This window comes from Macaca fascicularis, chromosome X (genome assembly GCF_037993035.2).
Source record: "Macaca fascicularis isolate 582-1 chromosome X, T2T-MFA8v1.1".
In the NCBI taxonomy this organism is placed as follows: domain Eukaryota; kingdom Metazoa; phylum Chordata; class Mammalia; order Primates; family Cercopithecidae; genus Macaca; species Macaca fascicularis.
The window spans coordinates 58,721,777-58,735,647 of NC_088395.1; positions in this window are offsets into that span (position 1 = coordinate 58,721,777).

Here is a 13,871-nt window from a genome sequence, read left to right on the forward strand (position 1 = left end):
AATCATCTCACAGAGTTACAGCTTTCCCCTCAAGAAGCCTTTCGCTAAGACAGTTCTTGTGGAATTGGCAAAGAGATATTTGGAAGCCCATAGAGGGCTATGGTGAAAAAGGAAATATCCTCAGATGAAATCTGGAAAGAAGCCTTCTGAGAAACTACTTAGTGTTCTGTTAATTCATCTCACAGAGTTACATCAGTATTTCGTGGATCTCTTTGCTAGCCTTATTTCTTTGGAATCTGAGAACAGATATTTCGGATCCCTTTGAAGACTATAGGGACAAAGGAAATATCCTCCGATAAAAAGAGAAAGACGCTTTCTGAGAAACTTCTTTGTGTTCTGTGAAATCATCTCACAGAGTTACACCTTTCCCCTCAAGAAGCCTTTCGCTAAGACAGTTCTTGTGGAATTGGCAAAGTGATATTTGGAAGCCCATAGCTGGCTATGGTGAAAAAGGAAATATCCTCAGATGAAATCTGGAAAGAAGCTTTCTGAGAAACTGGTCTGTGATGTGTGACTTCCAATCACAGGGTTACATCTGTATTTCGTGGATCTCTTTGCTAGCCTTATTTCTGTGGAATCTGAGAACAGATATTTCGAATCGCTTTGAAGACTATAGGGCCAAAGGAAATATCCTCCGATAACAAAGAGAAAGAAGCTTTCTGAGAAACTTCTTTGTGTTCTGTGAAATCATCTCACAAAGTTACAGCTTTCCCCTCAAGAAGCCTTTCGCTAAGACACTTCTTGTGGAATTGGCAAAGTGATATTTGGAAACCCATAGAGGGCTATGGTGAAAAAGGAAATATCCTCAGATGAAATCTGGAAAGAAGCTTTCTGAGAAACTGCTTAGTGTTCTGTTAATTCATCTCACAGAGTTACATCTGTATTTCGTGGATCTCTTTGCTAACCTTATTTCTGTGGAATCTGAGAACAGATATTTCGGATCCCTTTGAAGACTATAGGGCCAAAGGAAATATCCTCCGATAACAAAGAGAAAGAAGCTTTCTGAGAAACTTCTTTGTGTTCTGTGAAAACATCTCACAGAGTTACAGCTTTCCCCTCAAGAAGCCTTTCGCTAAGAGAGTTCTTGTGGAATTGGCAAGGTGATATTTGGAAGCCCAAAGAGGGCTATGGTGAAAAACGAAATATCCTCAAATGAAATTTGGAAAGAAGATTTCTGAGAAACTGCTCTGTGATGTGTGACTTCCACTCACAAGGTTACATCTGTATTTCGTGGATCTCTTTGCTAGCCTTATTTCTGTGGAATCTGAGAACAGATATTTCGGAACCCTTTGAAGACTATAGGGCCAAAGGAAATATCCTCCGTTAACAAAGAGAAAGAAGCTTTCTGACAAACTTCTTTGTGTTCTGTGAAATCATCTCACAGAGTTACAGCTTTCCCCTCAAGAAGCCTTTCGCTAAGAGAGTTCTTGTGCAATGGTCAAAGTGACGTTTGGAAGCCCATAGAGGGCTATGGTGAAAAAGGAAATATCCTCAGATGAAATCTGGATAGTAGCTTTCTGAGAAACTGCTTAGTGTTCTGTTAATTCATCTCACAGAGTTACATCTGTATTTCGTGGATCTCTTTGCTAGCCATATTTCTGTGGAATCTGAGAACAGATATTTCGGATCCCTTTGAAGACTATAGGGCCAAAGGAAATATACTCCGATAACAAAGAGAAAGAAGCTTTCTGAGAAACTTCTTTGTGTTCTGTGAAATCATCTCACAGAGTTACACCTTTCCCCTCAAGAAGCGTTACGCTAAGACAGTTCTTGTGGAATTGGCAAAGTGATATTTGGAAGCCCATAGAGGGCTATGGTGAAAAAGGAAATATCCTCAGATGAAATCTGGAAAGAAGCTTTCTGAGAAACTGCTTAGTGTTCTGTAAATTCTTCTCACAGAGTTACATCTGTATTGCGTGGATTTCTTTGCTAGCCTTATTTCTGTGGAATCTGAGAACAGATATTTCGGATCCCTTTGAAGACTATAGGGCCAAAGGAAATATCCTCCGATAACAAAGAGAAAGAAGCTTTCTGAGAAACTTCTTTGTGTTCTGTGAAATCATCTCACAGAGTTACAGCTTTCCCCTCAAGAAGCCTTTCGCTAAGACAGTTCTTGTGCAATTGGAAAAGTGACATTTGGAAGCGTATAGAGGGTGATGTTGAAAAAGGAAATATCCTCAGATGAAATCTGGAAAGAAGCTTTCTGAGAAACTGCTTAGTGTTCTGTTAATTCATCTCACAGAGTTACATCTGTATTTCGTGGATCTCTTTGCGAGCCTTATTTCAGTGTAATCTGAGAACAGATATTTCGGATCGCTTTGAAGACTATAGGGCCAAAGGAAATATCCTCCGATAAAAAAGAGAAAGAAGCTTTCTGAGAAACTTCTTTGTGTTCTGTGAAATCATCTCACAGAGTTAAAGCCTTCCCTCAAGAAGCATTTCGCTAAGACAGTTCTTGTGGAATTGGCAAAGTGATATTTGGAAGCCCATAGAGAGCTATGTTGAAAAAGGAAATATCCTCCGATGAAATCTGGAAAGAAGCTCTCTGAGAAACTGCTCTGTGATGTGTGACTTCCAATCACAGAGTTACATCTGTATTTCGTGGATCTCTTTGCTAGCCTTATTTCTGTGGAATCTGAGAACACATATTTGGGATCCCTTTGAAGACTATAGGGCCAAAGGAAATATCCTCCGATAACAAAGAGAAAGAAGCTTTCCGAGAAACTTCTTTGTGTTCTGTGAAATCAACTCACAGACTTACACCTTTCCCCTCAAGAAGCCTTTCGCTAAGACAGTTCTTGTGGAATTGGCAAAGTGACATTTGGAAGCCCATAGAGGGCTCTGGTGAAAAAGGAAATATCCTCAGATGAAATCTGGAAAGAAGCTTTCTGAGAATCTGCTTAGTGTTCTGTTAATTCATCTCACAGAGTTACATCTGTATTTCGTGGATCTCTTTGCTATCCTTATTTCTGTGGAATCTGAGAACAGATATTTCGGATCCCTTTGAAGACTATTGGGCCTAAAGGAAATATCCTCCGAAAACAAAGAGAAAGAAGCTTTCTGAGAAACTTCTTTGTGTCGGTGAAATAATCTCACAGAGTTACAGCTTTCCCCTCAAGAAGGCTTTCGCTAAGGCAGTTCTTGTGGAATTTGCAAAGAGATATTTGGAAGCCCTCAGAGGGCTATGGTGAAAAAGGAAATATCCTCAAATGAAATTTGGAAAGAAGCTTTCTGAGAAACTGCTCTGTGATGTGTGACTTCCACTCACAGAGTTACATCTGTATTTCGTGGATCTCTTTGCTAGCCTTATTTCTGTGGAATCTGAGAACAGATATTTCGGATCCCTTTGAAGACTATAGGGCCAAAGGAAATATCCTCCAATAACTAAGAGAAAGAAGCTTTCTGAGAAACTTCTTTGTGTTCGGTGAAATCATCTCACAGAGTTACAGCTTTCCCCTCAAGAAGCCTTTCGCTAATACACTTCTTGTGGAATAGGCAAAGTGATATTTGGAAGCCCATAGAGGGCTATGGTGAAAAAGGAAATATCCTCAGATGAAATCTGGAAAGAAGCTTTCTGAGAAACTGCTTAGTGTTCTGTTAATTCATGTCACAGAGTTACATCTGTATTTCGTGGATCTCTTTGCTAGCCTTATTTCTGTGGAATCTGAGAAAAGGTATTTGGGATCCCTTTGAAGACTATAGGGCCAAAGGAAATATCCTCCGATAACAAAGAGAAAGAAGCTTTCTGAGAAAGTTCTTTGTGTTCTGTGAAATCATCTCACAGAGTTACAGCTTTCCCCTCAGGAAGCCTTTCGCTAAGACAGCTCTTCTGGAATTGGCAAAGTGATATTTGGAAGCCCATAGAGGGCTATGGTGAAAAAGGAAATATCCTCAGATGAAATCTGGAAAGAAGCTTTATGAGAAACTGCTCTGTGATGTGTGACTTCCAGTCACAGTGTTACATCTGTATTTCATGGATCTCTTTGCTAGCCTTATTTCTGTGGAATCTGAGAACAGATATTTCGGATCCCTTTGAAGACTATATGGCCAAAGGAAATATCCTCCGATAACAAAGAGAAAGAAGCTTTCTGACAATCTACTTTGTGTTCTGTGAAATCATCTCACAGAGTTACAGCTTTCCCCTCTAGAAGCCTTTCGCTAAGACAGTTCTTGTGGAATTGGCAAAGTGATATTTGGAAGCCCATATAGGGCTCTGGTGAAAAAGGAAATATCCTCAGATGAAATCTGGAAAGAAGTCTTCTGAGAAACTACTTAGTGTTCTGTTAATTCATCTCACAGAGTTACATCAGTATTTCGTGGATCTCTTTGCTAGCCTTATTTCTGTGGAATCTGAGAACAGATATTTCGGATCCCTTTGAAGACTATAGGGCCAAAGGAAATATCCTCCGATAACAAAGAGAAAGAAGCTTTCTGAGAAACATCTTTGTGTTCGGTGAAATCATCTCACAGAGTTACAGCTTTCCCCTCAAGAAGCCTTTCGCTAAGACACTTCTTGTGGAATAGGCAAAGTGATATTTGGAAGCCCATAGAGGGCTATGGTGAAAAAGGAAATATCCTCAGATGAAATCTGGATAGTAGCTTTCTGAGAAACTGCTTAGTGTTCTGTTAATTCATCTCACAGAGTTACATCTGTATTTCGTGGATCTCTTTGCTAGCCATATTTCTGTGGAATCTGAGAACAGATATTTCGGATCCCTTTGAAGACTATAGGGCCAAAGGAAATATACTCCGATAACAAAGAGAAAGAAGCTTTCTGAGAAACTTCTTTGTGTTCTGTGAAATCATCTCACAGAGTTACACCTTTCCCCTCAAGAAGCGTTACGCTAAGGCAGTTCTTGTGGAATTGGCAAAGTGATATTTGGAAGCCCATAGAGGGCTATGGTGAAAAAGGAAATATCCTCAGATGAAATCTGGAAAGAAGCTTTCTGAGAAACTGCTTAGTGTTCTGTAAATTCTTCTCACAGAGTTACATCTGTATTGCGTGGATTTCTTTGCTAGCCTTATTTCTGTGGAATCTGAGAACAGATATTTCGGATCCCTTTGAAGACTATAGGGCCAAAGGAAATATCCTCCGATAACAAAGAGAAAGAAGCTTTCTGAGAAACTTCTTTGTGTTCTGTGAAATCATCTCACAGAGTTACATCTTTCCCCTCAAGAAGCCTTTCGCTAAGACAGTTCTTGTGCAATTGGAAAAGTGACATTTGGAAGCGTATAGAGGGTGATGTTGAAAAAGGAAATATCCTCAGATGAAATCTGGAAAGAAGCTTTCTGAGAAACTGCTTAGTGTTCTGTTAATTCATCTCACAGAGTTACATCTGTATTTCGTGGATCTCTTTGCGAGCCTTATTTCAGTGTAATCTGAGAACAGATATTTCGGATCGCTTTGAAGACTATAGGGCCAAAGGAAATATCCTCCGATAAAAAAGAGAAAGAAGCTTTCTGAGAAACTTCTTTGTGTTCTGTGAAATCATCTCACAGAGTTAAAGCCTTCCCTCAAGAAGCATTTCGCTAAGACAGTTCTTGTGGAATTGGCAAAGTGATATTTGGAAGCCCATAGAGAGCTATGTTGAAAAAGGAAATATCCTCCGATGAAATCTGGAAAGAAGCTCTCTGAGAAACTGCTCTGTGATGTGTGACTTCCAATCACAGAGTTACATCTGTATTTCGTGGATCTCTTTGCTAGCCTTATTTCTGTGGAATCTGAGAACACATATTTGGGATCCCTTTGAAGACTATAGGGCCAAAGGAAATATCCTCCGATAACAAAGAGAAAGAAGCTTTCCGAGAAACTTCTTTGTGTTCTGTGAAATCAACTCACAGACTTACACCTTTCCCCTCAAGAAGCCTTTCGCTAAGACAGTTCTTGTGGAATTGGCAAAGTGACATTTGGAAGCCCATAGAGGGCTCTGGTGAAAAAGGAAATATCCTCAGATGAAATCTGGAAAGAAGCTTTCTGAGAATCTGCTTAGTGTTCTGTTAATTCATCTCACAGAGTTACATCTGTATTTCGTGGATCTCTTTGCTATCCTTATTTCTGTGGAATCTGAGAACAGATATTTCGGATCCCTTTGAAGACTATTGGGCCTAAAGGAAATATCCTCCGAAAACAAAGAGAAAGAAGCTTTCTGAGAAACTTCTTTGTGTCGGTGAAATAATCTCACAGAGTTACAGCTTTCCCCTCAAGAAGGCTTTCGCTAAGGCAGTTCTTGTGGAATTTGCAAAGAGATATTTGGAAGCCCTCAGAGGGCTATGGTGAAAAAGGAAATATCCTCAAATGAAATTTGGAAAGAAGCTTTCTGAGAAACTGCTCTGTGATGTGTGACTTCCACTCACAGAGTTACATCTGTATTTCGTGGATCTCTTTGCTAGCCTTATTTCTGTGGAATCTGAGAACAGATATTTCGGATCCCTTTGAAGACTATAGGGCCAAAGGAAATATCCTCCAATAACTAAGAGAAAGAAGCTTTCTGAGAAACTTCTTTGTGTTCGGTGAAATCATCTCACAGAGTTACAGCTTTCCCCTCAAGAAGCCTTTCGCTAATACACTTCTTGTGGAATAGGCAAAGTGATATTTGGAAGCCCATAGAGGGCTATGGTGAAAAAGGAAATATCCTCAGATGAAATCTGGAAAGAAGCTTTCTGAGAAACTGCTTAGTGTTCTGTTAATTCATGTCACAGAGTTACATCTGTATTTCGTGGATCTCTTTGCTAGCCTTATTTCTGTGGAATCTGAGAAAAGGTATTTGGGATCCCTTTGAAGACTATAGGGCCAAAGGAAATATCCTCCGATAACAAAGAGAAAGAAGCTTTCTGAGAAAGTTCTTTGTGTTCTGTGAAATCATCTCACAGAGTTACAGCTTTCCCCTCAGGAAGCCTTTCACTAAGACAGCTCTTCTGGAATTGGCAAAGTGATATTTGGAAGCCCATAGAGGGCTATGGTGAAAAAGGAAATATCCTCAGATGAAATCTGGAAAGAAGCTTTATGAGAAACTGCTCTGTGATGTGTGACTTCCAGTCACAGTGTTACATCTGTATTTCATGGATCTCTTTGCTAGCCTTATTTCTGTGGAATCTGAGAACAGATATTTCGGATCCCTTTGAAGACTATATGGCCAAAGGAAATATCCTCCGATAACAAAGAGAAAGAAGCTTTCTGACAAACTACTTTGTGTTCTGTGAAATCATCTCACAGAGTTACAGCTTTCCCCTCTAGAAGCCTTTCGCTAAGACAGTTCTTGTGGAATTGGCAAAGTGATATTTGGAAGCCCATATAGGGCTCTGGTGAAAAAGGAAATATCCTCAGATGAAATCTGGAAAGAAGTCTTCTGAGAAACTACTTAGTGTTCTGTTAATTCATCTCACAGAGTTACATCAGTATTTCGTGGATCTCTTTGCTAGCCTTATTTCTGTGGAATCTGAGAACAGATATTTCGGATCCCTTTGAAGACTATAGGGCCAAAGGAAATATCCTCCGATAACAAAGAGAAAGAAGCTTTCTGAGAAACATCTTTGTGTTCGGTGAAATCATCTCACAGAGTTACAGCTTTCCCCTCAAGAAGCCTTTCGCTAAGACACTTCTTGTGGAATAGGCAAAGTGATATTTGGAAGCCCATAGAGGGCTATGGTGAAAAAGGAAATATCCTCAGATGAAATCTGGAAAGAAGCTTTCTGAGAAACTGCTTAGTGTTCTCTTAATTCATCTCACAGAGTTACATCTGTATTTCGTGGATCTCTTTGCTAGCCTTATTTCTGTGGAATCTGAGAACAGATATTTCGGATCCCTTTGAAGACTATAGGGCCAAAGGAAATATCCTCCGATAACAAAGAGAAAGAAGCTTTCTGAGAAACTTCTTTGTGTTCTGTGAAAATATCTCACGGAGTTACAGCTTTCCCCTCCGGAAGCCTTTCACTAAGACAGCTCTTGTGGAATTGGCAAAGTGATATTTGGAAGCCCATAGAGGGCTATGGTGAAAAAGGAAATATCCTCAGATGAAATCTGGAAAGCAACTTTATGAGAAACTGCTCTGTGATGTGTGACTTCCACTCACAGAGTTACATCTGTAATTCGTGGATCTCTTTGCTAGCCTTATTTCTGTGGAATCTGAGAACAGATATTTCGGATCCCTTTGAAGACTATAGGGCCAAAGGAAATATCCTCCGATAACAAAGAGAAAGAAGCTTTCTGACAAACGTCTTTGTGTTCTGTGAAATCATCTCACAGAGTTACAGCTTTCCCCTCAAGAAGCCTTTCGCTAAGACAGTTCTTGTGGAATTGGCAAAGTGATATTTGGAAGCCCAAAGAGGGATCTGGTGAAAAAGGAAATATCCTCAGATGAAATCTGGAAAGAAACTTTCTGAGAAACTGCTCTGTGATGTGTGACTTCCACTCACAGAGTTACATCTGTATTTCGTGGATCTCTTTGCTAGCCTTATTTCTGTGGAATCTGAGAACAGATATTTCGGATCCCTTTGAAGACTATAGGGCCAAAGGAAATATCCTCCGATAACAAAGAGAAAGAAGCTTTCCGAGAAATTTCTTTGTGTTCTGTGAAATCACCTCACAGACTTCCACCTTTCCTCTCAAGAAGCCTTTCGCTAAGACAGTTCTTGTGTAATTGGCAAAGTGATATTTGGAGGCCCATAGAGGGCTCTGGTGAAAAAGGAAATATCCTCAGATAAAATCTGGAAAGAAGCTTTCTGAGAATCTGCTTAGTGTTCTGTTAATTCATCTCACAGAGTTACATCTGTATTTCGTGGATCTCTTTGCTTGCCTTATTTCTGTGGAATCTGAGAACAGATATTTCTGATCCCTTTGAAGACTATTGGGCCTAAAGGAAATATCCTCCGATAATAAAGAGAAAGAAGGTTTCTGACAAACTTCTTTGTCTTCTGTGAAATCGTCTGACAGAGTTACAGCTTTCCCCTCAAGAAGCCTTTCGCTAAGACAGTTCTTGTGCAATTGGCAAAGTGACGTTTGGAAGTCCAAGAGGGCTATGGTGAAAAAGGAAATATCCTCAGTTGAAATCTGGATAGAAGCTTTCTGAGAAACTGCTTAGTGTTCTGTTATTTCATCTCACAGAGTTACATCTGTTTTTCGTGGATCTCTTTGCTAGCCTTATTTCTGTGGAATCTGAGAACAGATATTTCGGATCCCTTTGAAGACTATAGGGCCAAAGGAAATATCCTCCGATAACAAAGAGAAAGAAGCTTTCTGACAAACTTCTTTGTGTTCTGTGAAATCATCTCACAGAGTTACAGCTTTCCCCTCTAGAAGCCTTTCGCTAAGACAGTTCTTGTGGAATTGGCAAAGTGATATTTGGAAGCCCAAAGAGGGCTATGGTGAAAAAGGAAATATCCTCAGATGAAATCTGGAAAGAAGCTTTCTGAGAAACTGCTCTGTGATGTGTGACTTCCACTCACAGAGTTACATCTGTAGTTCGTGGATCTCTTTGCTAGCCTTATTTCTGTGGAATCTGAGAACAGATATTTCGGATCCCTTTGAAGACTATAGGGCCAAAGGAAATATCCTCCGATAACAAAGAGAAAGAAGCTTTCCGAGAAACTTCTTTGTGTTCGGTGAAATCATCTCACAGAGTTAAAGCTTTCCCCTCAAGAAGCCTTTCGCTAAGACAGTTCTTGTGCAATTGGCAATGTGACGTTTGGAAGCCCATAGAGGGCTCTGGTGAAAAAGGAAATATCCTCAGATGAAATCTGGATAGAAGGTTTCTGAGAAACTGCTTAGTGTTGTCTTAATTCATCTCACGGAGTTACATCTGTATTTCTTGGATCTCTTGCTAGCCTTATTTCTGTGGAATCTGAGAACAGATATTTCGGATCCCTTTGAAGACTATAGGGCCAAAGGATATATCCTCCGATAACAAAGAGAAAGAAGCTTTCTGAGAAACTTCTTTGTGTTCTGTGAAATCATCTCAAAGAGTTACAGCTTTCCCCTCAAGAAGCCTTTCTCTAAGACAGTTCTTGTGGAATTGGCAAAGTGATATTTGGAAGCCCAGAGAGGGCTATGGTGAAAAAGGAAATATCCTCAGATGAAATCTGGAAAGAAGCTTTCTGAGAAACTGCTCTGGATGTGTGTCTTCCACTCACAGAGTTACATCTGTATTTCGTGGATCTCTTTGCTAGCCTTATTTCTGTGGAATCTGAGAACAGATATTTCGGATCCCTTTGAAGACTATAGGGCCAAAGGAAATATCCTCCGATAACAAAGAGAAAGATGCTTTCTGAGAAACTTCGTTGTGTTCTGTGAAATCATCTCACAGAGTTACAGCTTTCCCCTCAAGAAGCCTTTCACTAAGACAGTTCTTGTGGTATTGGCAAAGCGATATTTGGAAGCCCCTAGAGGGCTATGGTGAAAAAGGAAATATCCTCAGATGAAATCTGGAAAGAAGCTTTCTGAGAAACTGCTTAGTGTTCTGTTAATTCATCTCACAGAGTTACATCTGTATTTCGTGGATCTCTTTGCTAGCCTTATTTCTTTGGAATCTGAGAACAGATATTTCGGATCCCATTGAAGACTATAGGGACAAAGGAAATATCCTCCGATAACAAAGAGAAAGAAGCTTTCTGAGAAACTTCTTTGTGTTCTGTGAAATCATCTCACAGAGTTACACCTTTCCCCTCAAGAAGCCTTTCGCTAAGACAGTTCTTGTGGAATTGGCAAAGTGATATTTGGAAGCCCATAGAGGGCTCTGGTGAAAAAGGAAATATCCTCAGATGAAATGTGGAAAGAAGCTTCCTGAGAAACTGCTTAGTATTCTGTTAATTCATGTCACAGAGTTACATCTGTATTTCGTGGATCTCTTTGCTAGCCTTATTTCTGTGGAATCTGAGAACAGGTATTTGGGATCCCTTTGAAGACTATAGGGCCAAAGGAAATATCCTCTGATAATAAAGAGAAAGAAGGTTTCTGACAAACTTCTTTGTCTTCTGTGAAATCGTCTGACAGAGTTACAGCTTTCCCCTCAAGAAGCCTTTCGCTAAGACAGTTCTTGTGCAATTGGCAAAGTGACGTTTGGAAGTCCATAGAGGGCTATGGTGAAAAAGGAAATATCCTCAGATGAAATCTGGATAGAAGCTTTCTGAGAAACTGCTTAGTGTTCTGTTATTTCATCTCACAGAGTTACATCTGTTTTTCGTGGATCTCTTTGCTAGCCTTATTTCTGTGGAATCTGAGAACAGATATTTCGGATCCCTTTGAAGACTATAGGGCCAAAGGAAATATCCTCCGATAACAAAGAGAAAGAAGCTTTCTGACAAACTTCTTTGTGTTCTGTGAAAGCATCTCACAGAGTTACAGCTTTCCCCTCTAGAAGCCTTTCGCTAAGACAGTTCTTGTGGATTTGGCAAAGTGATATTTGGAAGCCCAAAGAGGGCTATGGTGAAAAAGGAAATATCCTCAGATGAAATCTGGAAAGAAGCTTTCTGAGAAACTGCTCTGTGATGTGTGACTTCCACTCACAGAGTTACATCTGTATTTCGTGGATCTCTTTGCTAGCCTTATTTCTGTGGAATCTGAGAACAGATATTTCGGATCCCTTTGAGGACTATAGGGACAAAGGAAATATCCTCCGATAACAAAGAGAAAGAAGCTTTCTGACAAACTTCTTTGTGTTCTGTGAAATCATCTCACAGAGTTACACCTTTCCCCTCAAGAAGCCTTTCGCTAAGACAGTTCTTGTGGAATTGGCAAAGTGATATTTGGAAACCCATAGAGGGCTCTGGTGAAAAAGGAAATATCCTCAGATGAAATCTGGAAAGAAGCTTTCTGAGAAACTGCTTAGTGTTCTGTTAATTCATCTCACAGAGTTACATCTGTATTTCGTGGATCTCTTTGCTAGCCTTATTTCTGTGGAATCTGAGAACAGATATTTCGGATCCCTTTGAAGTCTATAGGGCCAAAGGAAATATCCTCCGATAACAAAGAGAAAGAAGCTTTCTGAGAAACTTCTTTGTGTTCTGTGAAATCATCTCACAGAGTTACAGCTTACCCCTCAACACGCCTTTCGCTAAGACTGTTCTTGTGGAATTGGCAAAGTGATATTTGGAAGCCCATAGAGGGCTATGGTGAAAAAGGAAATATCCTCAGATGAAATCTGGAAAGAAGCTTTCTGAGAAACTGTTGTGTGATGTGTGACTTCCACTCACAGAGTTACATCTGTATTTCGTGGATCTCTTTGCTAGCCTTATTTCTGTGGAATCTGAGAACAGATATTTCGGATCCCTTTGAAGTCTTTAGGGCCAAAGGAAATATCCTCCGATAAGAAAGAGAAAGAAGCTTTCTGAGAAACTTCTTTGTGTACTGTGAAATCATCTCACAGAATTACAGCTTTCCCCTCAAGAAGCCTTTCGCTAAGACAGTTCTTGTGGAATTGGCAAAGTGATATTTGGAAGCCCATAGAGGGCTATGGTGAAAAAGGAAATATCCTCAGATGAAATCTGGAAAGATGCTTTCTGAGAAACTGCTTAGTGTTCTGTTAATTCATCTCACAGAGTTACATCTGTATTTCGTGGATCTCTTTGCTAGCCTTATTTCTGTGGAATCTGAGAACAGATATTTCGGATCCCTTTGAAGACTATAGGGCCAAAGGAAATATCCTCCGATAACAAAGTGAAAGAAGCTTTCTGAGAAACTTCTTTGTGTTCTGTGAAATCATCTCACAGAGTTACAGCTTTCCCCTCAAGAAGCCTTTCGATAAGACAGTTCTTGTGGAATTGGCAAAGTGATATTTGGAAGTCCATAGAGGGCTATGGAGAAAAAGGAATTATCCTCAGATGAAATCTGGAAAGAAGCTTCCTGAGAAACTGCTTAGTGTTCTGTTAATTCATCTCACAGAGTTACATCTGTATTTCGTGGATCTCTTTGCTAGCCTTATTTCTGTGGAATCTGAGAACAGACATTTCGGATCCCTTTGAACACTATAGGGCCAAAGGAAATATCCTCCGATAACAAAGAGAAAGAAGCTTTCTGAGAAACTTCTTTGTGTTCTGCGAAATCAACTCACAGAGTTACAGCTTTCCCCTCAGGAAGCCTTTCGCTAAGACAGTTCTTGTGGAATTGGCAAAGTGATATTTGGAAGCCCATAGAGGGGTATGGTGAAAAAGGAAATATCCTCAGATGAAATCTGGAAAGAAGCTTTCTGAGAAACTGCTCTGTGATGTTTGACTTCCACTCGCAGAATTACATCTGTATTTCGTGGATCTCTTTGCTAGCCTTATTTCTGTGGAATCTGAGAACAGATATTTCGGATCCCTTTGAAGACTATAGGGCCAAAGGAAATATCCTCCGATAACAAAGAGAAAGAAGCTTACTGAGAAACTTCTTTGTGTTCTGTGAACTGATCTCACAGAATTACAGCATTCCCCTTAAGAAGCCTTTCGCTAAGACAGTTCTTGTGGAATTGGCAAAGTGATATTTGGAAGCCCATAGAGGACTATGGTGAAAAAGGAAATATCCTCAGATGAAATCTGGAAAGAAGCTTTCTGAGAAACTGCTTAGTGTTCTGTTAATTCATCTCACAGAGTTACATCTGTATTTCGTGGATCTCTTTGCTAGCCTTATTTCTGTGGAATCTGAGAACAGATATTTCGGATCCCTTTGAAGACTATAGGGCCAAAGGAAATATCCTCCGATAACAAAGAGGAAGAAGCTTTCTGACAAACTTCTTTGTGTTCTGTGAAATCATCTCACAGAGTTACAGCTTTCTCCTCAAGAAGCCTTTCGCTAAGACAGTTCTTGTGCAACTGGCAAAGTGACGTTTGGAAGCCCATAGCGGGCTATGGTGAAAAAGGAAATATCCTCAGATGAAATCTGGATAGAAGCTTTCTGAGACACT